The 18,557-nt window shown below is 41.7% G+C and overlaps 1 protein-coding gene across 1 annotated transcript in view; it reads left to right on the top strand.

Moving 5' to 3' along the window:
• Window positions 1–18,557, top strand: part of SUSD6 (sushi domain containing 6) — a 122,599-nt gene that overhangs the window by 20,088 nt on the left and 83,954 nt on the right. The window lies entirely within an intron of this gene.

The raw sequence follows: 18,557 nt of genomic DNA, 5'->3' as shown, positions 1-18,557 counted from the left end.
AAAACTAATATAAATTAGTCAAATGAAATTGCCTGTTTGATGCCCAGGTGAGATTTTACCTGCCTGTTTCCATATGCAAAGACTGACTGGCTGGTTAGATTCTTGGTGTGAGCCCAAAAACCCATAAAAATTCACGTAAATCCCAAGCCAGTCCCTGGTTTGAGGGGGAGGATGTGTGCATATGTAAAGCTGTTTGTTTACTGTATCATGGCCATTGCAGATGTATATACCCAGTGTAATGGAACCAGTGTAATTTTTACTGATTTTAAGCTATTAGATACATTATTCAATGGTTCTGAACGACTTTTATTGTAAAAGGATGTTTTCCCATCACAAGCAACTTTATGTGAATGAAAGTATTGTGTGCCAGGACTTCTCCTTTCATTAACTGAAACTATGAGCCTGACACTTTTTTGTGTGCTGCAACTTTCCCTTTTTTGCTGTAACAACCAACTAGATTTACCGATAACATGTGCGCGCACGCGCGCTCTCTCTCTCACCACATACACTTGCTGTTCTGGGGAGTGGATGGGTCTAGGCAACTGATAATGGGATATAGTGTTGTAGGTTAGAATCCAGCACACTTTGATAGTGGCAAAGGTATTGCTCTTCGTGACCTTTTACAAAATGTGTTTGTGAGAAGGTGGGAAGTTGGACTGTAGTGGCAACTAGACACTTGCCCACTTGACTGATCTGTCAAAACTGGTATGTATTTGTCCATCTTGGAGTGAGTAAGAAGCCCAAGGGTTGAAGGAGTTATGCAGACTGACCTGTTCCTTCGGGTGAAGTTTGAGGCAAATGTGTGGGGAAGCCTGCATTGCCTGCTGTACCTGTTCTGTGATGCTTACATTAGCACTAAATTCACTGAACCTCCCATGTGCCTTTGGCCCCCTCCCCCACCCTGCATTCTGTAGGAAGACCCATTGATTTCAATGGGTTACTCTAGATTTACACCTGTGACTGAGATCAGAATTTGACCCTTAGTTTCCAGTTCATGGAGAGCTGGTGCTGTGATAGATATGTCCTAAATAGAAGATATGCTGATATCCAGTCTTTCAGATGTGTTTTGAAAATTTGCAACTGTCCCAACTTCCTGAGGAATCTGATACTGATAAAATTATTTTGAATGTTAATTTTATAGTGTTAGTGAAAGATGAGACTGACAGCTTTGGAGAGTGAGGTCATCTGTTGGTCTTCAAAAAATGTAGTGTGTGGGCACCACAAATGTAAGCATCATTCCGTGCTGCGCTTATTTCATAATTGCTTTCTATGGCATTCCTTGCACTTTCCTATGGCACATCTAGTGATGGTTGGAGAATACTGGACTAGATGGACTTCTGGTTTGATCCAGTATTGTAATTCATCTTCACTCACGCATGTATACACGCGCTCCACCGATGTGCTTCACCCTGATTTGGAAAGATAGTCTTCAGGGTTGAGAGGGTACTTCAGTTTCCATGGCGCTTTGTTGTTGATTTGTTACGGGAGCACCCACAGTGTGATAAATACTGTCCACAGGAAACGTAAAGTTTCCAATGATAGGCAGGTAATATGAAAGCTAATAGTGGGGAAAGAGAGAACATATATTTTTTTAAAATCTTTGTGTACTTACGAACTATCCACACTCCCGTCCTCCTGAGATCATTGTTAGTAAGTAGATGTCATGGCAGGAGTGGATTTTGAGGTGGTATTTGAGGGATGGGAGAGGTAGGGAGTTGCTTTACAGATCAGTTTAGGGAGGTTGCTCCGTGTATGTGGGTGGCTGTGGAGGAAGGGGCAAAAATTGTTGAGGGAAGTAGTTAGAGGACTGGCTAATGCCAGCATCCTTGGTAGAATGGGTAAGAGAAGCAGATATGTAAAGGGCTGTGAGGGTTGATAAACTTCAATTTGATGCGATGGCAAGGGGGTGTAGGGATTTGAAGAGGGGGTGACAGAACAGGCAAAAAGCTGATCTTAGAAGCTGCAGTTTGTTGGGCTGAGGCAGAACTTGCGGGGAAGGTCAGAGAAAAGGAGCTTGCAATAATTGAAGCAGGAGATGACAAAGGCCTGCGCAAGAACTTCAGCATTGTGTGCAGAAAGTAAAGTTTATATTTTAGAAACGTGTGAAGAAAGAAAATTACAAGTAGAGCTGGTCCGAAAATGGCAACTTTTCCCGCACGGGTGCAGCGGGGGTGTGAGATTCACTTGTGCAAAAGCTTTTAATGGAAACTTTTCAGGTTTTTGAAAACATCAGCCATTTCTATTCGCAAGATCTAGACATCTCCTGGATGTGTGGGGTTGGGCAGAGGGTGGGAACAAAAGTGATCCACAGTTTGTATAGACCTGCATGACACAGAATGGTGCAGCTGTCAGCAGTAATGGAAAGCTGTACTGAGATCACCTGATCTGGAAATCTTTTCCTTTGGGTGGGTCTGCACTACAAACTTGCACCGATGCAGCTGTGCCACGGTAGCGTTTCTGGTGAAGATGCTCTAAACCGACAGGAGAGATCTCTCCCATCAACTTAATACCTCCACCTCCAGGAGAGGCGGTAGCTATGTTGGTGGGAGAAGCTCTCCTGCCGACATAGTGCTGGATACTGGGGGGGAGGGGGGGGGATTAACGTCGGTATAACTATGTCACTCGGGGTGTAGATTTTTCACACCCCAAGTGAAATAGTTATGCTGAAGTAAGTGCGTAGTGTAGGACTTAGCCCTTGAAGCTTAGATCAGGGCCTATGTCTTGCTGTGTTCAGAGTGTGTCAGGGTAGCTTATTTACTGTGGCATCTTTTGTAGAAGAGATTTATCAGCAAGTTGAGGGGCTAGAGATTTTGGGAGGCTTAGTTAACTAGTGAGATTTGTTTAATTTGCCTAATGGTAATTTGTTTAAATTTTGTGAGGTGGTGGATGCCATACAAAATTAACTCTATAAAAGGCATGGCCTGTGTGAAACATACATCAGATGGTAACAATTTTCAGTCTACTAAAAATCTTGAGTAAGATTTGAACTGGTGAACTATAGATTAAAGGTAAATTGCAAGGAAATGGATATGTCCCTCCCATCCCCCCCCATTTTTATTTTGTGGCTGTGACTTTTCAAGAGTCTGAATAGTGATGAGATTTTTAATGTTTGAATTTTTAGCATAAAGAAACCTTATTGTAAATTCTGCAAGTTTTGTATTTGTTCATGGCCTTGTTAGGTGTAGACATAAACGAACAGACGAACAACTGAGAAGCAAAAGAGTTTTTAGTTGTGGAATGTGGCCAGAATTTGGGCAGAGGTCTAGACTGGCTCTCCAGTGAAATGACATTGGAAATCTTGTGGATAATCCTATAATAAACCATTTTGTAGTAGAAAATTCATGCTTTGAAAGGTAGGGCTAATTGGGAACTTACTTTCAAGCACCCAAGAGTAATCAGCCAGTCAGGAATTAAGTTTACCAAGTGTTTTTATTTGCTTTCGATTCTGTTGGAAGGGAATGTAAGCCTCAAAGTGGTAATAAAAGTTTATGTAATATATGTGGGTGTGTTTTTGCATAGACTAGCTGAGCTGTAACTAGACATAGAACTTCTCAGTTGTTTAAACATCAATCCAAAACAAATGCCACAACAGGAATGCAGTGCTGCTTCTCGGCTTTAAAAATCGTAATTCAGTGCTGCTTGTGAAAGAGACTCTAGGAATACATTAGGAAGAGGAGAGAGACCACTCCCTACCTTTTCATTAATTACAAATTCTGTTCACCCAGTGAAGGCCTCTGGAATGAACCATTTAACTGTAAAGGGTGTTCCAGGCTGTACAGGTACAGAATTTGCTATACCAGATGAAATATACAGTCTGTCTGCTTTACCTAAAATACAAGTGTGCAATGATGATTTCCCTGAAACAGAAATTATAGGATAAAAGGATATCTTGTTAGGTGTGGATTCTCTGGTATTCAAGTCAAAGAACAAAGATGTGAAATAACTTCAAATCCAAGGATGAATTTCTTTGCTTTCATAAAATCCCAGTGTGGGAATTTATTGTCCAAAAATGAGAGAACCAGCCACATCTTCTCAAACGTTCGACTGTGCAGAACAGAATGGTTTCCTCTCATATGGAACATAATTGGACATTAGCAGGAGTGTGTAAATACTTGTATAGTACCTGCTATCTAAGGATTTCAGATCACTTTACAGGCACTCACTACTTAAGACAATAAGGCTCAGACCCTGAGTCCCAACTTGACTCAAGTTTGGATCCTCTGGCCCTGCAGGGTCCTGAGACCGACCCCTGACTTAGCACAATTGCAATGTAGACAGAATGGGGGTTAGGCAGGTTCAAGCATGGGCTTATGTGGCAGTGTAGACATACTGATAAAGGTCTCCCATCTAAGTACAGACCTGATGTGACCCTATTTTGGGTTGAGGCCTGACAAGAATTCAGTGCATGACTGTCTGGATGTGAGGGGGGAAATGTAAACTGTCGCCCAAAGGATGTGTGAAGGGTATTTGTGAATTCAGGCAAGTTTAAGTGGATTGGTTGCCCCAGATCCCATACCGTGAAGTGCAGGCTTCCCATTTATTTCCTTAACAGCACTTTGCTCCCCAGAGGGGAGTCGTGAGGCTCTGTGTCAGTGTGAGCCATGTGCAGGTTAAAATATGATTACAAGCGGAAAAGTGACTGTAGGAATTTATGTTGTGGAGTTCCATGTTTAGGCTTACTCAGTGTCTTCCAGCTCAAATGTTCTCTGTTAAAGTTGAGCTGTGACCTTTCTAACTGTGTCAGTACCACGAACTCATCTCCTTAGGATCTGAAAACACAGCTAAATTCTACCAGTGATGCCTTCACCAGTAATAAAGAATCTGCTTGTATATGAGAGATCTGAATTTGGTGTAAGATTTACTTTCCAGAGCACTGGTGATTTTTCCTTTCTGTCAGGGAAGCTCCTGTTTAAAGCTAACATGCAGCTGTGCATGTGAACCCAGAGTGGGAGAAGGCAAAAAGACTTCAAGTGGGGACCTCTGGACCAATTTTCAGTTTGCATTGGGCTACTGCCACCTCGACTGTATTTTTTGTGAAGGGTGGCCAATTTCTCTCTCTTCCCCTCCCCTTCTGTCTGGGTCAGCATATGTCTTCTCTAACTGAGCTTGCATTGGTGTGAAACAGAGCTCTCCCTCCTCCCCCCCAAAAAATCGGGGGGGGGAACCCTCAACTTGTTTTTCATAAATGTGGTTTGTCATCAAAAGCTTGTTTCTTTAAAGGGTAAAGATGAAGGCCCTGTAATTTCAAAATGAGAATATTGACACCCCCTTCCTCAATAAATACTTTTGTGATGAAGTTCTGATGTCAAAAATTTTTTGCACGTTTGTTTGGGCCCCCCACCCCAAACAGTGTTTGGCTGTGATGCCCCTAATCCTACACAATTGCTGTCTGTCTTCCGTGGGGCAACCCTTCTCACTTCTTGCTGTGCACACACAAGCAGGGACAACCTTGGCAGCATCACAAAACCAAACATCTGGGCAGCACAGAGGAAGGTGGTCCAGATTAAAGTTGCACTCAGTACTCAAGAGTCCTTGTTGATTGTACTCTTCTGTAAGCAAATGCCTGGCATTGCTAAAATAGTTCATTGGTTACTCTTGGTATGGGAACAGCAGGAGGGTTGATCCTTGGACTTTGAAGCATTTGGGCTTCTTGCCCGATCTCTCTTCTGCAAGTATGAAATTAATACAGGGCTAGAAGTTTGTCCTGTGTACAAATCTGTCTTGAACGAATACCAGATATGTTAACTAGTGTAAACTTTAAGGGGAAGAGAGAATGTTTTGATTTTTAACTGCAGCTGCTTAAACAGGGGCTCTTATATTGGGGTATGTGAGAGGCATTGGGGAGGGGGGTACAATGCTAACAGAGGTTCACTTGGCCAGTCCTTTTCTATTTTACTTACTCTGTCACTTCAGACACCATAGTTGTTCAGAATAGGAATTTCCTCTCTCAGCTTGTGCTGCTGTGAAATCCTACTAATCCTTTTCACCATCATCCTTCTGTCTTGGAAAACCAAATTCACGACTTGAGCACTTCAGTTTCACAGAGCAAGTAGGAATTTAAGCTGGGAAGAAATAAATTGACAAATATGGCAAGAAATGCAGGGGGGATTGTTATGAGAAGTGAATGGATTTGCATGTTAATCTTGATAGTTTTTAGAAGCCTTCATAAGTATGAGGAGACCATCACTAACTGTTGGAGACTCTTCCCTGAGCAAACTGGATTCACTGACATACACTCACATAAAAATAAATATTTAAGACCAGAAGGGATTGTCCAGGAACTTATATGTCTGCTTCAAGTTCGTATCAAATTCCAGTTCTCTCTCTCAAGGATGTATCAGTGTTTTGGAATTGGATAGATTCTGCACTGTTGGCTTCCTTTTAATTTATATCAAGTTTGTATCTGAACTCTCATTTCTAGACTTGCTGCACTGGTTTGATTCTGTGCATTGCTGTTTTAGGAATTGCAACTGACTGGAGAGTGGATACGTTTAGGACTTAGCGTTGCAATCATCCAGCTTGTGCCAAACTTTTATTTATTTATTTTTGTGCTGAACAGTTCCACTGTAATTGGCTAGTAGCAAAACTAGTTGTTCAGTGCAGCAGCATTAAGAGCGCGGTGGGTAAAACAAACCTCATGTTAGAGCTAATAAAAATTTCTAAATAAGTATTCTGATCCCCCGTACTCTGGCATCATCTCATGAAAAGGGCTCTTAGCTTTACTGCCTTGGCTAGAGGGCTGGCAACATCGGTTCTTCATCAAGCCAGATACTAATTTTGAGGTGGTAGTGCTGGGGTCAGAGGAAAGGGGATTGACATTTCCTTTCATCTTTAGAGAAGTGACCTATTTTGCTTTTAAATTTGAATTAAGTCATCCTCAGAATGTACCATATGGCATTCCTGGTGAAACTAGCAGATGTTTCTCTAACTGTGTATTTTATTTATTTATTTTGCTTTGTTGAATGGCTCTTCTTTGTTTCTTTCCACATGTCCCGTCTGCAGAGGGCTGTCGGCAACAACAGCTCTGGTATTGTAGGTTATTGGCGTGAATTTCTAAATGTGTATATTAAAATTCATGTCAAACTGGATGAAGGAGCTGCTTGGGATGTGAATCTGAAGCATCCTTTTGAGAGAGTGCAGTAACTGGATCGTAGATGCTGGGTCCAGGCTCCCAAGCAAAGATGTTCTCCTTTGTGTGACTGTCTCTGTTGGCCTCTGCACACTTGGTTTCTTAATATATATCTGAGTCTTCCACCCTCCCCCTGCTTTTTGTGTGCGGTGAATTTAATCTCTCTTCATAGCTCTGCATCACTTTATATTTTGGAGAAATGTTGTTCTGAGGGGGTGGGGATGTTTTTGCACATAAGCAATTGCTTCTTTTTGTATTCACCCTGCCAGTCTAATTGTTTTGTTCATTCTGGTATGAACCCATGAGCTGCTGTTCCAGCTTAGTAAGGTAGAGCAGACATATGATGATAGACTGCTTTAGATAGGCGTTCACATTAGAGCCCAAGTACATACTCCAGCATCATTTAGCAGTCTGTTGTGCAGGAAATAAATGACTGTGACCATAAATTGTTTTGTTTTGTGTGGTTTTTTAAACGATGCAATATGTAGAGAAAGTGAGGGCGGTGCTCTCTATTAGGAAGGACTCAGCCCTTCATCTTTCTGAGGTACATAAACTGAATTTCATACAGGTTTGAGGAAACGCAGTGGTCCAGGATGTTTTGTTGTTTTTTTAAGCGTGTGTTAGAGCTGTACATGTAGAGCCCTAATGTGGGTAAATCAGGGATTCTTTTTGAGCATGCACCACACTAATGACTTGTGCGCAGTGCATATTGTATATGCAGCTTGGGTATGCACACCTATAATCAACATATGTCAAGGTGCTTGGTGGCTATGTACAGACACTGGGGAACCCATGGCACTTCCTGCAAATGTAGGGCTTTGGATGGTATCCTTGGCCAAATCTTCCTCTCTCTGCTACAGCTGTGTTAGTTGATTGCTGCCTCCCCCTATCTCAAGGTGGCTGCATTTCAGTGGTAATGTTTGTACATGGAGGGCGGGAAGTGTTGCTATTGTACCACTTCATACCTATTAACTTCAGTGGAACCACTCTGCTTTAACAGGTGCTTTTTAAGGTAAAATATTCATGTGCAATAAAGACTGGTTTGATTATTGATTTTAATTATGTCAAAAACCACAGATATTGCTCATTATACAAATATGTACTAGAGCAATGCAGGAGTTGCACTGAGACCCAGCAGGAACAGGACAAGCATAACGTGTTTAAAAAAGAAGAAAAGGAATGTTTACTAATAACTTACCTGATACATACCATTGTGAGGAGGTGCTTCCAAACCAGATCGGTAACTAGACTGGTGGAAAACTTCTATTTCATTTTATTTGATTGACAGTTCATGGCAGAAGCTTCTTTTTAATCCAGCATTCACTGTTGGTGTATTTGGAAGCTGCAAGTTTCATTCTTTTTGCTACATTTAGATTGTTTGGAAGAAAAGTTATTTTCAAAATACCAGCTAGTGGGATCATAGAACAATGTGAGACTGGTGGCCTGCAGCCATAATGGAGAAGCACAGCCTGCAGAGTGAGTGAGTGTGTGTGTGCGCCTTGTGTTTTTTAAATCTAAATTATTTGAGTGCCAGTCCTGGTTAGAACCAACCAAAGTTTAATCCAAAAGTATTAATGTGATTTGGGTAGTATGTCCTCTTGCATAGCGTAACCTTCTCTAAGGAAAAAGTCTAGCCATGTTCAGTGGGAGGAGTGTGTAGAGGAGTTGAAAGAAACACTGGCAGTACTGAGATAATAAAATTTATACCATTTTAGATAATAGCACTGGAATGGGTTACCTAGGAAGGTGGTGGAATCTCCTTCCTTGGAAGTTTTTAAGGTCAGGCTTGACAAAGCCCTGGCTGGGATGATTTAGTTGGGGATTGGTCCTGCTTTGAGTAGGGGGTTCGACTGGATGGCCCCTTCCAACCCTGATATTCTAGGATTCTATGAATAGGAATCCCATCCAAAACTGGTGTTCAGAGTTCAGTCCTGAAACGCTCCACTGTGTTCTTACCTGCCCCCAAACGCCTTATCCTTCTTTTATTGTGTTAATATTGGGTCTAGAAAAGGTAGCTACTGGGTCTGAATTTGTTTAATGTGATGTGCGTGGAATGGGGTGAATGTGTCTGAGGTTCTGTCTGAGGCCATCTAGGTAGGCCAGGCTTCAAGTAGTGTTGCAGCATTTGGGAACGTGTACACACAGGAGAGATGATGATGGAATGCTGAAAGAGGGTCTGTTTCCATCTTCCCTGTAGTGAAGAGATGTTGTGGGAGGTCACAGCTGATCACACAGGGCTCAGAGAGAGTAGTAGTTTTTCTCAAATCATGTTACAGAAGAAAGTTGTAGTATGTTCTTGCCTTACCATCCTTAGTGACCACCCCCCGCCCACCCCCCATCCCTATGCTAGTTCTGCATGTAAAACTAACTTCCAGGGCTAATCAACCCAATACTTATTCATTTTATCTGCTGTCTGTCTTGTCTGTTTAGATTGTAAATTCATTGGGACAGAGACTCTTTCTTTCTAGGTGTTTGTACAGTGCCTAGCCCTTTGAGGCTTCTAGGTGCAATCATGGTACAAAGAAGAAGAATCTTGTATGCAGTTTCTTGTACCTAATTCTTGATCAAGCTACTGTAGTTTGTAGCTGGTCCCTAACCCTTACACTAGGCACTTTCCTTGCCTGCCTAATGTACTAATCTATGCCATTTTAAATGGAGATTGTGAGATACTGAAAACACACCGGACTCTGGAAGAGAGGTGGGCTTGGATGTCTGAATTAATATCCAAGACTTGACTCTGTTTCAGACAGAGCTAAAATTAAATTCTGTCTTCTGTAGAAGAGGGGAAAGCCACACAACTGAAACATTCAAATAACAGTGTTTAAGGAGCTGTCGAGTACACAGGGGTATGCTACAAACACAGGAGGAAGTGACAGTCTGATCCTTGTGTTGCCCTTCACAACAAGGGAAAAGCTGTACTGGGAATGTTTTGGGTGCAGGGAGTGCCCGGACAACTTTTTATAGACCAAGAACTTGCATCATTTCCTGTTACAGTTACAGTACTTATATTGCGGAAGTTCCCATAGCGAGCTTGGTGCTTTCAAAAGAAATGAACAGAAAGCCCCTTCCCTAGAGAGCTTAAATCTAATTAGATAGGACACACAAGCAGAACTTTTGAGGTCATTCAGATACACAGTACATCTTTAAAATAAGACCAGACTTGCTTCTCATCCCTACATCCTCCACTTCCTCTGTCGAGATGCCCCAGCCAACCTGGTTAGCCGTTGGTGTGTTCAAATGTGCCTTTCTCCCACCCTGCTCACTGAAAGAGCATGTAAAGCTTGAAAATCATGTCCAGTAGAGTGTAAAGGCAGCTCCAGCCAAGATCCTGCCTGTGCAAGAGGTGGTTTGTGTTGATGATCCTATCTCTCTGGAATTCTGTGTGTATATGGTGGGGAGGGGGGGGGGCAGCAAAACAGTGGTCAATCAAAACCCCCTCAGATAAGTTGACTTAAAAAAAAAAAAAAAAAAAAAAAAAAAAAAGTTCATCAGTCATCTTTGAAGGTACTTTTAATGTTGGAGGTGCAGGCACATAGCCATCCTGCCCCTACTGGGTACTAATGTTGCCTACTGTTTCTTTCCCCTGCTGGGGCAGGGACTTCCCATGTGACCAAGTGTGTTTGCTTTGGAAAGCTCCAGAAGATACCATATAACAGAGATTGCAAGCTCCATGCAGAGGAACCAAATACACCCCCACCTCGATATAACGCTGTCCTCGGGAGCCAAAAAATCGTACCGCGTTATATTGAACTTGCTTTGATCCACCGAAGTATGCAGCCCCGCCACCCCAGAGCACTGCTTTACCGCGTTATATCTGAATTCGTGTTATATCGGGTCACGTTATATTGAGGTAGCGGTGTAAGTCCAAATTAAGTCTCCTTAAATTGTTAGCATAAAATAAGTGGATTGTGTGTGTTCTAAACTAGTAGATATAATTTTCTAGTGCTGGAATTCTGCACAGGATCTTGCAAATTGCAGAAAGCCCCATACCCTGCAAACCTTACCAAGTCCTGTATGATTCATGGGGCAGTTATTCAGTCCTGGGAAGGGTTGGAAACCTTGTGGATGAGCTCCGCTTAGGAAGTGTCATGAAAAATGGATTTTGCAGAAGGATTTGGGGGAGATGAAGGGCTCTTCCTCACATGCAAAGAGTGAAGCAGTATGTGCAGAGATGGGTATTTAAGATAAGGAGGTGAATGGGGTGGGGAAATGTAAGAGGAAGTGAAAGTAAAAATGTAGGCAGAGGTGGAACGTCTGCAAAATATTGAAGGTGAGGACAAAGTGCTGAAAATTGAAGGAGAAGAAAAGCAAGTGAAGGGTTTTAGAGGAAAGCGGTTGGGGGCAAGGTCGGTCTCTTTCTCTCTCTATCTGTATAAAAAGAATTGAATTAAAATGGGGGGAGGGATAGCTCAGTGGCTAGAGCATTGGCCTGCTAAACCCAGGGTTGTGAGTTCAATCCTTGAGGGGGCCACTTAGGAATCTGGGGTAAAATCAGTACTTGGCCCTGCTAGTGAAGGCAGGGGACTGGACTTGATGACCTTTCAGGGTCCCTTCTAGTTCTATGAGATAGGTATAGCTCCATATATTTATTTATTTTATCAGCTTTCACTGAGTCAAATATTTACTGAACATTAACCTCAAACTCTGCTTTCTTTAACCTTTTCCTAAGCAGTCTCATGCTATAACTTTTGCCTTTGTGCCAAATACTTTACGTGCTTTGGGGCAGAAAGGGCATACATGTCCAGAGTTTCCTTTCACATTATTTTTTCAGTTCTCTGAATCCATATATTTAAAGTGAAATCTCAATATATCTATACTTTTTTTTTTTTCTTCTTTAAGTACTTACACATTTTATTGCATGCTAGGAACTATTTGATGTTTTTGAAAACTAACCTTGTCTTGAACTGGAAGAACCTGCTGAAGTGGGATCAGAGGAAATGGTTACAAATCAGATTATACTTCTGAAATCAGGATCGTTTGCTTGGGTTTTATTTAACTAAGCGCACACTAGTCTTCAGCAAGAGTTCATCCTCTGGCACAAATCCAAGGCTTCCCATATGCATCTCTCCCGTTGTACAGACTTGCATAGCGAATCAGAAAAATTAGTCATAGAAGTATTGACAAGAATATTATGATACGTGTGCCATGGATGGAAAATGTGATAAGAAATGTCATTTCTCCTGAGACACTTTCATTGGGATGGGGAGGAGGGGAATGGCAGCGGGGGAGACTTGTAGGGTTTTTCTTACACAGCCTGAAAAAAATTCTGTAGCTAAAATGGCATCTGACCTTTATTTCTCCATGTAATAGCCAGCTTGTTCAGTGTAATGCAGACAAAGAAATCTTGCTGAAAGGAGTGGCCTTGGTTCCTCCAAGTTAATATACCTCAGTGGCCACATGTAAGCTAATAGGGCTAATCAACCAGCAATGGCGTACACCTACCTTTTTTATTGCCAATATTATACTTCTGGTGAACCCTCTAAAACTCAACATGTGTGAAATTGCAGATTTGCATAAAAACCTATTCGCTGCTTGTGGGGGAGGATGGAAAATCTGGGCACTGCTGCACACAGAATTAGGATTTTTCCAAGCTGTGATGTTACCAGTTTAAAGACAAACATGAAACAACTTCAGAAATGACTTCCCTAGAAGTCGGCAGTGACCTCTGTGGCTAGATTACCGAAATAGGGACTATGGTAATTTATCAACATGTAGTTGCGATGCACTTTTGAAACCACATCTTAACTATACTAACAGCTCTTTTGTTGTACTAGGTGATACCATTCTTACATAGATATCTGTATCAGACTAAATAGTTAACATTAAGCTTATCAAACTTCAGAAAAGGGGCTCTTTCCAAAATATTCCTTTACATAGATCTAGTGTTAATCATCTGCCTCTTCTGAGACTTTGCTGTGGCTTGTCCAGCAGGTTTGGGATAGAATTGTCATTCCCTAATGGCTATATTTTACCATTTATACTTGAATATGTCTGAGTAGAAGATTACAGGCTCTTAATCTTTGAGAAGGCTTTCTTGATTCTTGTGCTGCCCTTTTCCCCAATTCTGGGTTGCTGGCGTGAGTCTGAAAGCAGGATTATTGTGTTTTCTTTTTAGAAGGTGGGTTTTTTTTTTGGTATTGCCACAGTCATCAGGCTATTCCTTTATAGAATCATAAAAATGTAGGACTTGGAAGGCTCTTTGAGAGGTCACCAAATCCAGCCCTCTGCACGGAAGCAGAACCAAGTAAACCTTGAGCATCCCTTCTGTATGTTTGTCCAATCTATTCTTAAAAACCTCCAATGGTGGGGTTCCACAACCTCCCTTGAAAGCCTGTTCCAGAGTTTAGCTACCCTTATAGTTAGAAAGCTTTCCTAATATCTAACCTAAATCTCCCTTGCTGCAGATTAAACCCATTATTACTTGCCCTTGTCTTCAGTAGACAGAGAACAAATTGATCACAGACCTCTTTATAACAACCCTTAACATATTTAAAGACTGTTATCTGATCCCCCTCAGTCGTCTTTTCTCAAGAGTAACATGGCCAGTTTTTTAAGCTCTCCTCAAACCTTTTATCATTTTTGTTGCTCTCCTCTGGCCTTTCTCCAATTTGTCCATATCTTTCCTAAAGTGTGGCGCTTAGAAATTGATGCAGTATTCCAGCTGAGACCTCACCAGTGCTGAGCAGAGCAGGACAGTTACCTCTTGTCTTACACCCGACACTCCTGTTAATACACACCAGAATGTTAGCCTTTTTTGCAACTGCATCACATTGTTGACTCCTGTTCAGTTTGTGATCCACTGTAGCCCCCAGATCCCTTTCAGCAGTATTATCACCTAGTCAATTATTCCCTATTTTGTAGTTGTGCATTTGCTTTTTTCCTTCCAAAGTGGTGGTGTACTTTACGTTTGTCTGTATTGAATTTTATCTTATTGAATTCAGGCCAGTTCTCCAATTTGTCACGGTCACTTTGAATTCTAATCCTGTCTTCCGAAGTGCTTGCAACTCCTTGTGGCTTGGTGTCATCTGTAAATTTTATAGTCCTTCTCTGTACTCCATTATCCAAGTCATTAATGAAAATATTGACTCGTACCAGACCCATGACTGACCCCTCCAGGATCCCACCAGATACACTTGCCCAGTTTGACAACAAACCATTAATAACTATTCTTTGAGTATGGTCTTTCAACTAGTTGTGCACCCACCTTATAGTAATTTCATCTAGACCACATTTCCCTAGTTTTCTTATGAGACTGTCAAAAGCCTTACAAACAATAAGTTCTATCACATCTACAGCTTCCTCCTATTCACTAGGGCAGTAACCTTGTCACTGTCATGAAAATTTTCTGGTTCAGCAGAAGCTTCGTGGGTCAAGTTTTGCCCCCCATTCCAGTATATAGTTAAATCAAATTAAAGGGCACAGCAGTGGCCCGACATACTGGTGTGGAACAGAGCAGCTCCGACCTACTGACACCTTCAGGGAACATCTGAAAGTCTTTTTGGATAGTAGCTGTCCTTGCGTATTTACTACGGTATTCCCCCTACTATGGTAATCTGCTAGCACCAGTATTTAGTGACTAGTGAATTCTGTCTTTCCCCGCTACTGTGTATGTCTGCATAAAGGCAGGCTAGGCTCTGTGTTTTAAGAATTTGTTTGCTACCATAAGTCAAATCTTTCTGCTTCCAGACTAATTGTGAAGTTTGACATAAGATTGCAAGGGCAGGTGGGAACACATGCAAGAACAGACTAGCTCATCCCCAAGAACCTCAGCTCACTCTTACCAAGAGGGAAGAGAAACAGAAGCCATATTCTCCCATCCCCACTGTCATTATGAAGGCACTGTGGGTCTTCCTTTAGCGTTTCTTTAACCCCTTTCTCTTAACACTGGCTCTTTGCAGGTTAGACTCTCCCCATCCCACTACCCCCAAAAAGGGGAAAAAACCCTATCGTGTTGTTGTGATAATGCCCTTAATTCCACCCTCCATTCCAGCTGCAAGCTCCAGCACTGGAACATTGTTAGCATGCCCTGATTCTTAGCCATCTTAGTCCTTTGCTGTGTCCACTAGTTTGTTGCATATTCTCTAGATACATTCTCTTTCCCCTCAGAAAATATCTCTTGTTTCAGTAGCCTCAAACCTTTTGTTCAACTCCATTCATTCTTTAATCCAATCTGTTAATTTTAGGTGGAGTCCTGAATTAATGTCTTCTGAGCTGAGACTACCCTGCATTTTGTCAGCTGTGGTATTTGGGCTGTTTGCGCTCCCATGTAAATTGACTGTAACCTGCTATGGTTAGGAGCGATGTGTTGGGGGTTTATTTACTGTATTTATTGTGCTCCAGAGTGACTAGTCCCACAAAGCTGAGAAGTCACTGATTCTTTCTTCTTCCCCTTCACTCTTTTTCCCACTCCCCCTGCCCCCCCATAATTGGGTTCTTATTATGGTATTCCCACATTTTGGTTTTTTGGGATGGTATCCTGGTATCCCATAGTGCACTTACAGAGCTCCATACATCTGGCAAGTTGATTATATGAGTGGTAAAGTGCATAGAAAGCTTCCAGATTTGGAGAATTTGTGCAGCTTGCAGCTGATAGTGCTGGCATTGGGGACATCCAGCCTCTCTTCTTTCCTCATTGCAGATTGGAATGTCTGCACGGCAGCAAAGAGGTACAACTAAACACGCTTTTGTTCCTGAAATTAAAAAGGTACCTTTAATTTTAAAGGGTCTGCATCCCAAAGGCCTTTTAAACCAGAAATCTGATTCCTTTGGAATAATACATATTGCATTATTCATTTATTTTTAAGATTGACTGACTGAATTTTGCTATTCATTAAGCAACAGTAGCCAAGCTTCTTCCAGCTCTGCTGGTGTATATTTCTTCTGACCTATAATGCCCTGTTTCGCTGCAGCAGGATGTGTGGGAGTGCTCTTTGTTGAGTTGCTGCTAAACTGTTGGGCCATCTGCAGCTATAATATTGACAGTGTTTAAACAGTTCTTTACTGAATATGTTAAAAAGACCATGGCTACAGCATGTCTAATTGTTCTCATCAACACAGGCATGACAAGACCATGGTATAACGGTTAGCTGGTTCTCAACACTGTTTAAACATTAATTTCTTGGCGCCTGTCTATGCTGAAATACAATTGCAAGAGTCCCAGTAAGAACACTGTTGTCCCTTGACAAAGTTAAGCATTGTCCTGTTTTGTAGTGTATACAGGACTGGGACTAGGCTAAATCCTTGGACAGCCCTAATTATGCTGCATGGCAAGATGGAACCATGCTTTTATTGGGTCAAACAATAACTATATTCTAACGAAAACAACAAGAAGTCTGGTGGCACCTTAAAGACTAACAGATTTATTTGGGCATAAGCTTTCGTGAGTAAAAACCTCACTTCTTCAACAGACTTCCTTGACATACATAGTTGCTTGTGAGGTAGTTTTATGAAATGAGCAGCTACACCCTAGAGAGTAGGCTGAGGCCACCAAAGTAGTCTTAATTTCATATCCAAGTGTATGCATTGCAGTTTGTAAATGTGCAGAGCTAGCATGTTAGCTGACTGGCATGTAGAGAATTGTGAATAGACTGCATTAGGTTTTTTAAATACTCTCCATACTTCCAGCTTGCCCTTCAAAATTAGGTGTATGATTCAAAAGCAATAGAAAATACCCACTCTCCTTCAGTGCCATTTCTCTTGAATTTGTCTCAATGGAGGGGTAAGTGATTGGGGGAGGTATCAGGGCAGAGGTTGCAGAAGTGTATTATCAAAGGCCATGGTATTGCTATGAAAGAAATGGTTGTTAATCAGAGGTGGAGATCTTGTTAAGTGTGTGTGTGTGTGAGAACTATCTCTAGCACAGCTAAATATGCTTTTCTTCATCCCCTTTAGTTTACCTAGTGGGGCTGTTTGTTGTGCAATATTGTCCTAGCTTGGGGGGGGGAGGGGGAAACCCAAATCTCTAGCATTGTTGAAAGTAAAATACAGAATAAATGACTACTTTTTTTCTCTTGAACAATGGGCCTTAAAGTGGGAGGGTCACAAGGAAGATATGTTGCTATCTGGAGACCACTTCAGTTCAGGTATGAAAGTTAAACAGTAACATCTGTCTGCCAAGAATAAGCACTCTTATCAGTAAAAAGCAACAGAGGGTCCTGTGGCACCTTTGAAACTAACTTGTCTTTCATCTGAAGAAGTGAGGTTCTTACCCACGAAAGCTTATGCTCCCAGTACTTCTGTTAGTCTCAAAGGTGCCACAGGACCCTCTGTTGCTTTTTACAGATTCAGACTAACAAGGCTACCCTCTGATACTTGACACTCTTATCAGGTAGGCGGGGGAAGTGAATCAAGGTGGTTTGGCTGTATGGTAAACAAAACTTTCCAAAATCCTGTCCACCTTGAAAGGAACTGTCATTTGAAGACTAGGTGATAACAAATGTTAAGCCCTTTGCCCTTGTTCAAAATGTTTGCCTTTACTGTTGGGTGGCGTATTTTGAATAAGAGCTTTCCAATTACTGCCTAAACTGCTTTAGAGCTACAGATGGTAGCGGTTCTTCCATATTTGCATCTGTGTGTGTTTTTAGTTGACTCTTAGGCGGATGAGGGTAACTTAAGCCAGTAATACTTTGAATAAAGACTCATGTGGTGTGGCTTTCTGGAGGCTCTGTGTAAGGTTGCCTTCAAATGGTAGGGATAAGAGGCTGAACTTTCTTTTTGTGCGAAAGAAGCCTATGTGCAGCCATTCCTCTCTCCAACAAAAGATAGTTTTTGCTTTGCAATTGTTCCGTTTCTCTTGAGCACCTGACCAAATAGCACTTTAGTGTCACCGATCTGCAGTTACATAAGTCAGTCTGCTGCTGCTTTCTCTTCCTTCCCATCTCAAATATCCGTTATGCTGGGTGTATTTTAGGACTTGAGACTGAGGGGCTAGCCATGCAAATGTGTTTGACTGATTAATTCCAGGCCAGTGGCTTTTTCAGAACATATATGAACTAGAAAACTGCCTGTCCATTATGATTCACTTTTAATTGCCTGAACTTGGAAGAAATGCCTATTGGGAACGTTGGAGGATTGAGGAGATTTTAGCAAATGAATTTAATCGTTGTCTTCCAGTAAATCACCTAGTCTAAAGATGCAATAAGTTAGCTGTTTTGGTAAAAGAGGAGGATTTTTGTCTTTAAAAATAAAGCCCTGAGTTGCATATCAAATTCACAAATTGAAGAAAGTAATAATGGAATTGGGTAAGTGCCTTTGAAGAATGGATTCTGTGTTTAAAAACTGGTTTTCATGATGATTGATAACTCCTTTAAGTCATGTAGCATTTCAGCAAACCTTAACTTCCCAAATGGAGTGGAACCTGTTTGTCATAGTGAATTTTACAGTGCCTTATGACAAACAAAACCAACAAAGTCCACAATCCACTCGCAGG

Source organism: Trachemys scripta, chromosome 4, assembly GCF_013100865.1.
Source record: "Trachemys scripta elegans isolate TJP31775 chromosome 4, CAS_Tse_1.0, whole genome shotgun sequence".
NCBI lineage: Eukaryota > Metazoa > Chordata > Testudines > Emydidae > Trachemys > Trachemys scripta.
This window is presented reverse-complemented; position numbering and strand designations above follow the sequence as displayed.